The following is a 12,992-nucleotide window of genomic DNA, read 5'->3' as shown; positions in this document are numbered from 1 at the left end:
CAGGGCCTTGACTGTCAGTCACTGCGACCAGGGTCTGTATCCTGCCTCCTGGTTGCAGAAACGACCTTGACAGAGAGCAAAGGCCCCTCTCTGAGCTTCAGTTTCCTCACCTGAAAAATGGAGGCATGGGGATTTGGGTGGGGAATGACCTCTCCGAGGAGTCCGTGAGTAAGAGGCCACCAGAGGAAGCTGTTGTGCATCTCTGGCCATCAGGAATGAATAAACAAGGCCTTGGTTTTCCCCCAGTGGAGGAGGATGGCAGCTTGTCTGGCCGTGGGAAGCTGCAGAGACCAGGGGCCTGGTCACTAGGCAAGAGGACCTTGGAAGTTTCCATCACTGAGTCCTTTCCCTCATCCTTCAGATTTTCTCCTTTTTCTGTTTCCCCCAAGAATGAAAAGAGTTTATTGTCTTTCATGATTAGTAATATTTACATGTAAAAAATTTCAAACAAAGAGAAAAAATAAAAAGATATTTGCCATTATCTTGCCATGGAGAAATAACGACTCGACAATTTTTTAACCTCCGTTTTCCACTTAACAATTTATTGCAGACATAGTTCATATTAATGAACTTATGTCAACATCATCGCCATGTGTGCTGTGGACTAAAGAGCACAGGCTTGGGAGCCAGATGGCCTGCGTCCAAACCCCTTCCCTACTCAGCAGCTGCGTGCCCTCCTTTACGGCCCCGCACCTGCTTCCTCACCTGTCAGGTGGGAATGACCACAGCGTCTACCCCATAGGGTCGTCATGATGACCAAGTGAGTTACTCCTGGGCACAGTTGCCAACCACTTTCTGTTAGCCACACTTATTATGAACTGTTGTGATATGGATGGCCCATGATGTTTTTAACCAATCTCTAATTCTGGGCACTTTTTACTAATATACACAACCTGTCTATGCACCTTTGCACAAGTATTTTCTCACATTAAATTTCTAGAAGTTGTTTGGTCAAAGGGTATGCCCTTTTAAAATTTTGTCCCCCAGAAGTTTTATACCAATTTACATTCTCACTAGAAAGGTGAACAGTGCCCTTTTCCCCTCGTTCACACCAACACCGGTACTTGTCCAAGTGGATGGTCAATGTTGCCCGGGCTTTTAAAACTACACAGGACCTTAGAAGTCACTTCTCTCCAACCCTCAGTTTTCTCAGCTGTCAATGGACTAATGTCACCTACCTCATCCACATCAAGCTGCCTGTAGTTACCCTGGCCACCTTGCAAGCTGACCTTCATCTCCACTCATTCGCTGAATGATGCTGATTAAGCACCTACTGCGTGCCAGGAGTTGGGTACCGTGTTAGAGAGCTGGGCCACGGCAGAGAATGACAAAGCAGCCATCTCATGTGATGAGCCACTGCCTGCTAAGTGGTTAGCAAAGTGCCTGCTTTAGGACTCAATAAACTAGACTGCACATGTGAGATCTTTATAAATAATATAGGACACACATTTTGTAAATACATAAGTGGTATTATTATCACTGTATATGACATTCATTAACACTATAATATAATGATAATATTGCATATTATCATTATCATTTTTAGCCACAGGACCTTAGAAGTCACTTCTCTCCAACCCTCAGTTTTCTCACCTGTCAATGGGCTAATGTCACCTACCTCATGACACTGTCAAGAGGAAGGAGTGGAACAACGTTGACAGGGCCTGGCAGTCGCGGAAGCCCCGGAGGCTGAGACAGGCCCCAACACGGCCCGCCGCAGCCTCCTCCTGCTGACAGCACGCAGCCAGGACGTGGGACTGAGCCTTTTGCTGACGTTCCACTCTCTGCAGCCATTTCCCCAGCACTGATGCCAACGCTGGCCTGAGTCACAGCAGCAGCCCGGCTGCCAGGACGTTTTTTTCCCTCATTTCCATCACTGGAAAGTGTGGAGTGGAGGGCTGATGATCCTCCCATATGCCAGCCCCTTACTCAACTCTGCTGGGTCCCTTCCAGCCAGAGACAGCCTGGTCCTAGGCATTCAGCCTGGACCAGCCACAACAAACACTCCCCAAACCGTATTTCTCTGGCTCAGCCATCCAGATCCCTCCCTGTAGCTCGAGGGAGCGGCACCCTGAACTGAAGTTTTGGGACCCACTGACCCCCGTCCCCCACCTGCACTGCCACCGCCCCAGCTGGAGAGCCCCTTTTCCACTATCCAGCCAGCACCTTCTCCTCCCCCTTCACGAGAAGCCCCTCCCTTGGAAGGGGACGGAGTGGGGGAGGGGAGGCCCCACCTGCCTGGGCGGCTTGGCTTCCTGGTGCCTCAGGAAGTAAGGCGGGCCCCTCCTTCACTTCCTTCTGAGCTCTCGCCGCTCATTCCTATTTTGTATTAGGTTGAGATGGCAGCAAGCAGAAGGAAGGCTTTTCCCCATTCGCACCCTATCATAAGTGTTTATGCTAGTCAGGACTCTTGCGACAAAACCCAGTTCAAACCTGCGAGAAGTGGAGGAGCTGGGGAGGAGGGGGGCTGACTGGTCTAGTAACTACAAAGCCCAGGGCAGAGCTGCAGACACGACTGGATCCTGTGCTCAACCATCCCGAGGGTTTTGTCTTTCTCCATCTCGGAGTGCTCTCCGCTTTCCTCTTCGGTGGTTTGTTCCCAGGTAGGCTCTCCCCACCTAACAGCAAGAGGGCTGCCAGCACGTGCAGGTTCCTATAGACCTCACCTGTATGAGGCTTGTGGCCTCAGTAAGAAAGAGGTCCTGGCTGGTCCAGGGTCCTTTTCAATCTCTGATGAGACTCTGATGTCACATGTACACACAGAGGCCACACACGTCCTCAGATCTCACACGTACATGCAACATCACACAAACTCACATGACCCCCAAGTGGACGGCACACACATTCATGCATGACACACACAATCATACATCACACATTTACCTTACACAGATGTGACTCAGTATTCACACGGATGTCCCACACACACTCGGATCTTTCCCTCTTAGATATCACAGCCGTGCAAACACCCACCCTCACAGGGCTAACTCATTCAGACTTCACTTATATGCCACTTTTTCAGAAACACACAACCTCTTTCACGAAGCAGGTGCTCTAAGTCTGGTGTGTGGCAGAATGAAGTCATCCCATTCTCCTAGAATAGTGCGGAGTCTTTGTAAGGATAAAATACATTAAATTTTTTTAACTGCATATTATCAAAAGACACAGGCTGGGAGAAAATATTCACAGTATGTGTATCTGACAAATGAATTACATCCAGACTATATAAAGCACTTTAAAAAATTGATAGTAAGGTTCACATCACACTCAGTATGTTGACCATAATAAAAGTAGTTTAAAAAAACCCCAGAAAATAACAAATGTTCATGAGCATGTGGAGAAATTGGAACTCTCATATGCTGCTGGTGGGAATATAAAATGGCGCAGCCACTCTGAAAAACAGTTTGGCAGTTCCTCAAAGAGTTAAGCACAGAGTTTCCATATGACTCATCAGTCCCACTCCTAGGTATCCACCCCAAAGAATTGAAAACGGATGTTCAAACAAATACTTGCACATCTTCATAGCAGCACTATTCACAGTCACCCAAGGTTGAAACAGCCCAAACGTCCATCAACAGACGAATGGATAAACAAAGTGTGGATAAAGAAAGAACGAACCTCTCTCTCTTTCCCCGCCGTGAGGGCCCAGCTGTGGAGGGTACAAGAAAATATGGCAGCATCATACTTCTCTGGAAGAACCAAAAACCTGGAATACAATGGAATGTTATTCATCCATAAGAAGGAATGAACCATGACACATGCTACAACACGGATGAATCTCGGAAACATTATGCTGAGTGAAAGAAGCCAGACACAAAAGGCCACATATTGTATGATCTCATTTATATTATATAGCCAGGATAGTACATCCATAGAGACAGAAAGCAGATTGCTCGTTCCTAGGAGCTGGGAAGAGGGGGACAGGGAATGATTGCTTAATGTTGATGGAGTTTCATTTTGGGGTGATGAAAATATCTTGAAACTAGATAGAGGTGCTTGCTGCACAATATCGTGAAAATACTAAATACTACTGAATTGTACACTTTAAAATGGGTAATGATTAAATATACATTATTTGAATTTCACCTAAAAAGTCAGTAGTAAGAAGGCAAATAATCCAATTTTCAAAACAGGCAAATGATTTTGACAGATGCTTAAGTAAAGAAGATATATGAGTGGCAGAAAAAGCACATGAAAAGATGCTCCATATTATTAGTCTTCAGAGAAATGTAAATTAAAGCCACAACAATATACCACTAAACATGCCTGAAAATGGCTAAAATTAAAACTGACAACACCAAATGTTGATGAGGATGTGGAGGAACTAGAACATTCTTACACTGCTGGTGGGGATCCTAAATGGTACAACCACTTTGGAAAATAGTGTGGTTGTTTCTTACAAAGTTAGGCACACAACTCCCATGAGACCCAGCAATCCCCCCCCCCCAGTGTTTACCCGAGAGAAATGAAAACAGATGTCCAGCAGAAAGCCTTGTACATGAATATTCATAGCAGCTTTATACATAGTCTCCCAAAACTGGAAACAGCCCATATGTCCCTCAGCTGGGGAATGGATAAAACGGAATCCTGCTCCTGGATGAATCTAAAAACTTTATGTGAGTGAAAGAAGACAGACGAGGAAGACTCCATACTGTGTGATTCCTTTCGTATGAAATGCTGGGAAAGACGAAACTAGTCAATAGCGACAGAAAGCAGATGAGTGGTTGCCGAGGCCTGCAAAGGAACAAGAAGGAACTTTTCACAATGACAGAAAAGTTGTATCATGTCATATATCGTGATAGTGGTCCCTGTAAAATGATTATATTCTATTTTATGTAAATTACACTTCTATAAAGTTTGTTTTTAGAAACCTGCCTGGTCCTGAGGGCAGATCGTACACGCTGGTCCCCGTGCACTTGTCTATACTCATTTCCTGCCTCCTTCCCTCCCACCGTCTCCCCCGCCGGCCGCGTGCACGCCTCCGAGGATAAGCCGTGCTGTTCTTGCTGCCTGGCAGGTTCTTCCCCTCCTTTCTCTGCTGGCAGAAATCCTGCCCCACTGAGGCCTAGCTCTGTGACGCTTCCCCATCCTACTGACTTCCCCGGCACGCGACTTTCACTTCTCTTTTGGCACTTAGAGTCATAACCTGCTGGCCAGGCCACCCGTGGGGAGGCAGTGAATGGGGGCAGGAGAGGCAGGCCTGGGGAAAACAATTCAAGTGAAGTTGGCCTCAGCTGAGGAGAATGTGATGGCCCCAGAGCTGAGGGGATGGATGGACAGTGCAGTAACGCCTCCTCAGCCCACTGTCCAGCAGGAGGGTGAGGGCAGAGTTCTGAGCCTGGGAGGAGAGCGAGGGAATAAGTATGGACCCAGGAGGAGGGTGAGGAGGCAGGCGCAGGCCCAGACTTCAGAGCTCAGAACAGCCAGAACAGGGGCTCCCGTTGATTCAGAGAAGGCAACTGGGATGGTGTATCAGTGAGGATATAGCTGCATATAACAGAAAACAAAATAACAGTGGCTTAGATAAGACATAAGCTTATATTTCTCTCAAAAATGGCAGCTTCACAAAGTCTCAGGGACTCAGGCTGTTATTAGCTCACCACTCCACCATCCCTAAAGGTTAGGCCTCATCCTCATGATTCAAAATGTCTGCCAGAGGTCCAGCCATTACAACTGCATTCCAGGCCAGCTGCTGGAGGACAAGTCCAAAGAAGGACTTCTTCCTTTTAAGGAGACTTCCTGGAAGTCCCAACACTTCTACTTACATCTTGTCAAAATTTAGCCCGATGGCCTCACCTAGCAGCAGAGGAGGTTGGGAAATGAAGTCCTTTGCTGAGTTCATTGTTGCCCCTAGAGAGTATTGGGAGTGGTTCTTAAACTTGAGTGGCTATCATAATCCACTGGAGAGATTGTTTAAACACAGAGTGCTGGGCCCCACCCCAGAGTTTCTGATTCAGTACAGCTGTGGTGGAATGTGAGCATCTATTTCTAACAACGCTGCTGTCCAGGGCTCCCGCTTTGAGAATCACTGTCTAGGAGCTCTGTTGCTGAGGATGAAGGAGAGGGGACGTTGGGGAGCTACCTGCCATCTCCCTCACAGACGGGGAGGGGGCCGAGCCATGTCCCATGAAGGACCACTAACAGCATCAAGACGGTCTCTCAAGGCTTTTCCTTTGGATGCTTGTTCCATATCCCTACCAAACGTATCAAAACACACCCACAGAGCGCAGAAAATAGAACTCTTTGCTGTAAAATAAAATTTGAAAAGATTTTTATGATTTTGCTTCTGAAATCATTTGGCCACAAATGATTCACTCAACTTATGGTTGACCGTGGTTCCTAAGCTATCATTTTCGTCTTACTTTATGGGGAATTCTTGCAAAGTGAGAAAACCTAAGCCACATGCTTTTCACTGTCCTGAAAGTTTTATGAACATTAGATTTAAGGATGAAGAAATCGAGTATAATGTTATGTGTTGTGAGCATTTAATTAAACATCTATTAATATTGGTTTTGCAGGTTTTTAAAAAAAAAATTAGATGTAATAAAAAAATTTTAGGTCTCAAATATAAATGGAGGCCCTTGAAACAGTCACAAGTCCCGGGCTTGGTACCGAAAGAGCTTGCCAAATAAAGTGGGAGCTCCTCCTGGAAGCCGTGGGCGTGGACCCTGCAGAGCTCCTCCACCCATGATCACTGCAGGGCTGTCCCACGGCAGGGAACAGTCAGGCCCTGGTCATCCCTGAGGCCACGGCAGGGGCTGCAGGGAAACAGGTTTCGTCTCAGCCTCAGGAGCTGGTCAGAACTGCTGACAGAAGGCCTGTCTTGTGTCACCACTGTGGATGGCAATAAAGATTTCTCTACAGGTCAGGATAGGCTGCGTTTTGCTGCAGTGACAAATGACCCCAAATCATTGTTGGCTTACACCAACAAAGACTTCTTTCTCACACTCTATCTCCACTGTGGGTCATCTGGGAGCTCCAATCCACATCACCCACGCTCAAGGCCCCAGCCTGAAGGAGCGGCCCCTGTGGGGGACACTGCCCGTCTCATGGGAGAGGGAAAAAAGAGAACTATTGCAAGTTATGCCTCAACTCTTGACACTTCTGCTGGGAATTTACGTGTCACTTTTGTTCACATCTAACAAAGCTTCTCTCCTTGACCAAACTCTACTCAGGCTCCTCTGAGTTCTTTTTCAACCAAGCCTCGACTTTTGGACTTCCATGTTCGTCTCTGCATTGTTCAGTTTCAGCAAGAATCTTGCTAAGTCAGTTTAGCCAGAATCCCCATCCTCCATATCTGATCACCTCCCATATCTCATCTAGTTCTTGTCCTCTACCATCTCCCAGGTGGTGTCTGATCCCCCTGGCCTGCCTCCAACAAAAAACCTTGTTCAGCCAGAATCCCTCCTTACCCCTGATGTTTCCTCCTAGTAATTTCCCATCCACTGACTCCCCCCCTGCTCCTTGGCTATCAATTCCCATTTTTCCTTGTTGTATTCAGAGTTGAGCCCAATCTCTCTTCCCCACTGCAAGATCCCGTTGCGGTGGTCCCTACACTTATCTCGACGGCCCATCTTGAATAAAGCCAGCCTCACCGTTCTTTAACAAGTGTCAGGAGGAATGATTTTTTCTTTAGCACATCCATTGGCCAGAGGACAGGTGGCCAAGCCTGCTGTTAATGGAGCAGGGGAGGGTGTTCTCCTCCACAAAGTGGCAGGGCATGCTGTGAATGATAATGCACGCCTCCACCATCTTCCTCTGAGAGGGAAACCAGAAGGTAGGCGTCTGTAGGGCAGACTCCACCAGAGACAGCTGTCTAGTCTGTTAGGTCTCACAGCCACATTTGGAAAGGGGGGAGAGGAGGTCACTTGCCTGAGGTCACAGAGCCAGGAAGTGGCAGGGCCAGAAGTCCCTTCTCCTTCACCCACCTTCAATCTCTTCATCCATTGGTTCCTAGTGGGATGCAATCGTTTCTGGTTTACATACCTGCTCCCCAAGCCAGTGAGGAGAGTCACCTGACTCAGCTAGGGGTGCGGGGTCTGGTAGGGTTGGGTCACAAAATCTCTGTTGGGGCAGCCTGTTTGTCTGAGACAAAGGTAACCTGCCTCAGATTCAAAAGGCATTTTACGCATGAATCTTGATCAGTTCCTTTTTTAAAAAATCGTTTTCACCTGCAATAGCTTCCAACCTCCAACCTAGGAGATCGAGTCTGAACTCATCGTCCCCTCTTCCAGCTGTACTGAAAGGCAGAGTCAGTTTCCCTTGAGGTACAAACGTTGGGGTAACAGTAGGAGGGGACGGTTGGCACTAGGGAAGTGACTAGCAATACCGTTAATGTTTGCCACTATGCTATGCTCTTCCTGCAGTGAAACAATGCCTGGGTTGATAGTGTGTCCTCGTGGGCACAAAGACAGACCGCACTGCCCAGTTTCCATGCAGTGGGCTGAGTGACTGGACAACGGAACGTAAGCAGATGTGGTTTGCACTGCTTTGAGACTTGGCCCATAACAATCTCCCATCTCAGAATGTCAAAGAAAACCAGAGCCTGCCTGTAGTTAAAGTGGTAAAAACATGTTTCACTCAGGAACTATTGCAAGAGGGGAAAAGGGACCTCACTACAGGCCTGGGCTCAATTGCGAATACAGTAAGGAAAAATGGGGATTTATAGCCAAGGAGCAGGGCAGGGGTCAGTGGATGGAAAACTATTAAGAGGAAACATCAGGGGTGAGGGGGATTCTGGCTGAAGAAGACTTTTGCTGAAGACAGGCCAAGGTGATCAGATACCACTTGGGGGAGGCGGGGGATGAGGAATTTGGTCAGATCTCAAGGGTGGGGGATTCTGGCTAAAGTGACTTAGCAGGATTCTTGCTCAAACTGGGCTCTTGGAGGACATGACCAAGGACAGGGCCAAGCTGGGCTCAGAGGAGCCTGACTAAAGTTTGGTCAAGGAGAGGATCTTTGCCAACAATCTTCCATTGGATCTTTACTTTTAAACACCCAGCTATAAAGAATATTTCAGGGACAGTTGAGGAAGCTTGAAAATGGACTGGATGTTAGATGACATTATAGAATTTTAAATTTTCTTGCATGTGGTTATGTAGGATAGCCTTATTTTTAGGAGACGCGTGCTTAAGTACTTAGAGGTGAAAAGTTACCGCAAGGCCACAGGAGTGGGTTTTGGATTAGGAAGGACAATTAAACTCACAATACTCAGGGGCTGGTCCAGCACCTGACCTAGTTAGAAAGGACACGGAGCAGGAAGCACAGCAGCAGCTTCGTGGAGAACTTGGACCCTCAGGTACCGCTGTCCCAGTCCTTCACCACTGCACATGGGCCCTGTGCTAGTTACAGGTGACTTCAGCAAAGGGGAGCCACGGGCTCTGGGGTCCCTGCTAGTCAAGTAGCTCTGTAAAGGTCGGTGGCTACTTCCCATTCTTCAGTGGAGCCACAGTCCACAAGTTACAGGTTATACCAGAAACAACCCCGACAGCCAAGTGCAGCAGGCTGGGGGGCATTCTTGCATCTGGTCCTGCAGGAACCCCATCTAAATTCAGACCAAAAATCAAATCTTGACGCTGGAGGAGGGATTCACAGTTCAGCCATGAAAGCTTTCCCTTGAGTCATGATGTCTGCAACTTCTTCTGAAGTGGTTTAACAAAAAAGTTAAAGTAGAGCCAGCCCTGATGGCTTCGTGGTTACAGTTCAGCGTGCTCCACTTCGGTGGCCCGGGTTCGGATCCTGGTTGTGGAACCAGTCCACTCATCTGTCAGTTGCCATGCTGGGGTGGCGGCTCACAGAGAAGAACTAGAAGGACTTACAACTAGAGTATACAAACATGCACTGGGGCTTTGGGGCGAAAAGAAAAAAGAGAGAGGACGATTGGCCACAGATGTTAGCTCAGAGCAAATCTTTCCTTGCAAAAATAAGTTAAAGTAAATAAGATAAAGTGCTAACAACTGCTGAATCTGGGAAATGAGAAAGTAAATGTTTATCAAACTATTCTTCCAAAGCTTCTGTGGGTGAAAATTTTCATTACATGAAATTAAAAAAAAAAATCTAAACTGGAGGAATTCACCTCGTGCTTTTATTTCCTGTGTAGTTTACTGGTCAATTTTGCCTGTTTCAACATACCTGCTCTCAAGTCATAGCACAAATCCCTTCTGTTTCCTGCAGTCCCCCTGGATCTCCTGGCTATAGCATCCATCTCTCCCTCCAATCCAAGAGCTGATTCTTCTGGAAGCACAAGCCATCAGACTCTTTCTGTTGGCTTCCTTCAGTGCAGGACACAGAAAAAAACCAATACAAATTGCTTTAAACCAAAAAAAAACAAAGAAAAGAAAAGAAAACCTTTCCCACATAACCAAATAGTCCTAGATTCCATTTCAGGCAAGTTTTGACCCAGAGATCAAAGGATGAGACCAGGCTCCCATTTCTCTCTCTCCATCACTTGGCTATTGTTTTTCAGTGTTGCTTACATTTTCAGACAGGTGTTTAGGTGGTGGTCAACAGCTTCTGGAGACTTCACCTTCCAGTAGGACATTCAGCAGCCTATGTCCTAGCATTCTTAGCAAAAGTCCCAAGGCTCACTCCGATTGGCCAGGCTTAGTCCCATGCCCACCCCTGAACCAATCAGTCAAGCCAGGGACTGTCAGCACTGATTGGCCTGCCCTGAGTCACATGGTCCATATAGGGTGGAGTCCGCGTGGGCAGAGACCGGAACAAAGGAACGGGAGTAGGGCTGGCTGGACTCTGCAGGGTGGGGTTGAGGGCAGCTGTGAGAGATGAGAACAGAGAGGGAGGTGACTTGTTTGGTGACCTGGTCCCAACCACTTCAGAGGACATTAGGCTCTTAGTTGGTTCCAAGGGCTTTTTTGTCCTGTAAGTCCCCAAAGCCATTTTTGTTTGTTTGTTTGTTTTGACACTGAAAGGGTTTTTCTCCTGAAAGCGTTAATTCACCTGCTTCCCTTTCAGCCCAGCGCCAGTCAGGAGCCAGCACTGGTTGGATGTTGTAGTTCACAGAGTGACCACGAGGTGGAGATGGAGACCCGAGAAACCAGTCTCCATTCTTTGTTTTTGTTATTGCTAACGTTTTAGTGACGTGCAAAATGTGTCATATATATATATATGGAAAAGTGCGTCTTAAGTGTTCAGTTCAATGAATTTTCACAAACTGAACAAACCTGTGTGACCAACATCCATCTCAGGAGACAGAATAGGATCCACACCTCAGGAGACGCCCTTAGGCCCTTCTCCAGCCCCCACCCCCATCCCAAGATAACCGCTCTCCTGACTTACAGAAACATAGAAGGTCTTTCTTGTTTTGTCATTTGCGTTCGTGGAATCGTAGGGCGTGTGCTCCTTTGGGTCTGGCTTTTTCACTCAACATGTGGTTGTGAGCTTCACCCATGGGGTCGTGTATAGTTGTGTTTTAAATGCACAAGGTTCATTCTCCCGGTCTGTAGCTCCCACATTCATTTCCCCATTCTACTGTAGACGGGAGTGTGGGTGATTTCCGGTTGGGGGCCATTGTGAGTTGTGCTGCTATGCGCCTTTCACCTGTCTTTTGGTGGATGTATATCTGTGCATTTTTGCTGGATGTGGACCTACGAATGGAATTGTTGGGCCACAGGTTGTGTGTATTGTTGAGTGTTAGCAGGGACTGCCAAGCCGTTTCCAGCGCAGCTGAGCCAATTCACACTCCCAGTGCGGGAGCAGCAGCATAACAGCTGCACTGGGTATTGTCTGTCTTTTCCGTTTTAGCCCTTCAAGAAGGTTAGACTTAAACAGCTTTATTGAGATATAATTTACATACTGTACTATTCACCTGGTTTTATGTGTACGATTCAATAGTTTTTATTAAATTTACAGAGTTGTGCAACAACCACCATGAAACAAATTTAGAACATTTCCATCACTCCAAAAAGATCTCTCGTGCCCATTTTAGCTTTGTTGTTTTTGTGTGTGTGTGAGGAAGATCAGCCCTGAGCTAACATCCGTGCCAATCCTTCTCTTTTTGCTGAGGAAGACCGGCCCTGAGCTAACATCTATTGACAATCATCCTCTTTCTCCCCAAAGCCCCAGTAGATAGTTGTATGTCATAGTTGCACATCCTTCTAGTTGCTGTATATGGGACGCGGCCTCAGCGTGGCTGGACAAGCGGTGCGTCAGTGCACGCCCGGGATCCGAACCCGGGCCACCAGTAGTGGAGTGCACGCACTTAACTGCTAAGCCACAGGGCCGGCCCCCTTAGCTTTGTTTTTAACCTCAGTTTTTCCAACATTCTTTAGGCACTTATTTCAGTGCCAGGCACTTTGCTGAGCAATATGAGTGATTAAACAAATTGGTAAGACCTGGTCCTTGCAGCCTGAAGGAAATAGACCTGTCACCCAGTCACTGTGATTCAGGGGAGACACAGAGCAGCGTGGCCTGTGTGGCGACTCAGAAAGAGCTGAGGGTTTCTGAGGCTGTAACTGCAAGGGAGGATGACAGGGAAGGAGCCTCAGCTTGGTCGTCCCCTAGAAAAAATGTCCCTCCAAAGAAGAGCTCAGCTTTCCAGGCCTTGCCTGGGCATCTCCTCCCCTACGAAAACTTTCCCGAACGTGGGCTGGATTAGAGGTCTCTGCCCTTTACGCTCAGAACCTCCTGGACTTGGGCACAAGTCCACCTCCCCCACTGGACTGAGAGCCCTTCAGGACAGGGTCTTGGCTCTCTTCTTCACTACTGTGGTCTCCAGTGCTTGGCATGGCGTCTCACACACAGTAGGTGCTTGTATTAGCTTCCTGGGCTGCCATACAAAGTACCACAACTGGAGGGCCAAGAGCAACGGAAATTTATTCTCTCATAGTTCTGGAGGCTCGAGATCAGAAATCCAGGTGTGGGCAGGGTCCTTCTCCCTCTGAGGCCTCTAAGGGAAGATCTTTCCTTCCCTCTCTGGTTTCTGGTGGTGGCCGGAACCCCTGGGTCTTCTTGGCCTGTAGCTGCACCACTCCAGT

The 12,992-nt window shown here is 47.6% G+C and overlaps 1 long non-coding RNA gene across 1 annotated transcript; it reads right to left on the bottom strand.

Annotated features, from left to right (window-relative positions):
* Positions 1 to 4,461: 4,461 nt before the first annotated feature.
* LOC147914857 (uncharacterized) lies at positions 4,462 to 10,503 on the bottom strand. Its single transcript, XR_015554575.1, has 3 exons — positions 10,476 to 10,503; positions 10,132 to 10,271; positions 4,462 to 4,734 (listed from the first exon to the last, which is right to left on the bottom strand). It is a non-coding gene; the product is annotated as an uncharacterized LOC147914857 (long non-coding RNA).
* Between the last annotated feature and the right edge of the window lie 2,489 nt (positions 10,504 to 12,992).

The sequence above is a fragment of the Ceratotherium simum genome, chromosome 16, assembly GCF_057802395.1.
Source record: "Ceratotherium simum simum isolate JZ-2026a chromosome 16, ASM5780239v1, whole genome shotgun sequence".
NCBI classification, from domain to species: Eukaryota; Metazoa; Chordata; class Mammalia; order Perissodactyla; family Rhinocerotidae; genus Ceratotherium; species Ceratotherium simum.
Note: the sequence above shows the minus strand (reverse complement) of the source record. Positions and strands in the feature narration are given on the sequence as shown.